This window comes from Salvia hispanica, unplaced genomic scaffold (genome assembly GCF_023119035.1).
Source record: "Salvia hispanica cultivar TCC Black 2014 unplaced genomic scaffold, UniMelb_Shisp_WGS_1.0 HiC_scaffold_662, whole genome shotgun sequence".
Lineage (NCBI taxonomy): Eukaryota > Viridiplantae > Streptophyta > Magnoliopsida > Lamiales > Lamiaceae > Salvia > Salvia hispanica.
In genome coordinates, this window is record NW_025952424.1 from 27,376 (window position 1) to 29,166 (window position 1,791).

Sequence of the window (1,791 nt, forward strand, 5' to 3'; positions counted from 1 at the left end):
TAGAGGTGGTTCCCAATACGAAGGCTGGCGCTAGGGTTTGATCGGATTTGGTGCGGTGGCATGATGGAGCCACTAAGTCATTGGGGACTAAACGTGAAGGCCCAAAGAAGCCTCATTATTTCTCGATGGAGGATATGCCATCTTTCGGAGCAGCGCGAAACATTTACCTGACAAAGGTCGGGCTCGGGCTATGGCGAGAATCGGAATTTGCTAAACCGGCGATTTGTGGCATCAACCCAAGTTTCCATCCTGTCAACGCTTCCAATACGCGGTCTAATTTTGCGTTAATCGGGTCCTCCACTTTGGTGGCTGAACGAGGCTGATATTGAGGTTGCCACGACGATATCGTGTATAGGATTCTCGCGCTGTAGGTCTGAATTCAGCCCTATATGGAGTCAATATACGGTGACGGACGGCGCGATCAATTGCGTACGGGCTGATCATAATCCGAACATCCTCGCGATGCACGGCGGCGGTGGTTCCCAACAAGAGGTTGCCACGACCGCGGTGGGTCGTAGGTGGAAACTTGGCAATGGTTGGATTCAGGGAGGATCCGCGGTTGGGTGGCGGTTTGAACGGACCCCATTCGGTGAGGATGCGGCAGACCGTAGGATTCATGCCTGTACTTGGGTACCAGCTGATCATGGGGAGGAAAACCATGTGGATCGCGGCTGTCGGAAGGTCCCAGCTGGTTGTACGCCGTGGTTGGACCGGCGGTAGAGATGGAATGAGCTGCCGGCTGAGGAAGGTCGTATTGACGACGACAATAGTTGACGTAGTCATATGACATGATGGTGGTCTAACTTCGACGCGGCGCGCGGAATCCTTCCGGCGGCTAGGCTTGGCGACGAGCGAGACTCGACAACCCAGCTGTTGTCGCTGATTTTCCGTTAGGAAGCGGTGTAGCTTCGGTTTGAGATGGTGGGAGGGTGAGATCATGATGAAAGCACCAGTTGTTAAGGACCTTCTCCTTAACGGCAATCGGCGGTTGTCGCTCGACGATCCAAATTGCTTCGGCTCTCGCACGGGGTCGGCGGAATAATAGTTTCGAGTTGTGCGCGGGTTCTTCCCGTCGAGACGCGATAATAGGCGGCGATAGAATACTCCGGCGTCAATTAGGATCGGCGGAGGGAATCCAAATTAGGATTGGAAAACACACGTTATCTTTAGGAGAAATAATAATTCATTAATTGATTGAATGAATGAAAACAATATCTCCTATTTATATGACTAGAATACTAGAAACAAATATCTAAACAAATATAGAAAATATACGGTAAATCAAAATATAACTAAATAATTGGGATTTCTAAAGATATGATATGGGATCGTATCATTATGGCTATTCATTATCTAAATAGTTTGTTTGTCATAAAAGGTCTAGATTCCCAAAGGAAATAGTTTTAACACAATAAAAAAAAGTAAGGGAGTTAATAATTTAAATTGGTTTTTATTATCCAAAGGTAACACCAATTTATTATTACCCCAATTTTTAATTTTAAGATATGGATATTTAAAGATGATTTTTATTATGTATGAAGACTACCCAAAGGATTTTTTTCATAATTTTCATGATAGGGTTTTCAAATTAATGTTTGTGTTATTATTCAAAGTTTTTATATGTGAGCATTGATTTTTTTAATTGCCCCTATCATGTAAAACATCTTTTTTCTACTAAATAATTATCTCAAATTTCTCCAACTTAAGGGAAACCCAACTTCTTTGAATAACTTAAGTTCACTCTTGGAATAATGGACTTGGAACCTAACATTTTTGAATGATAATCCAATT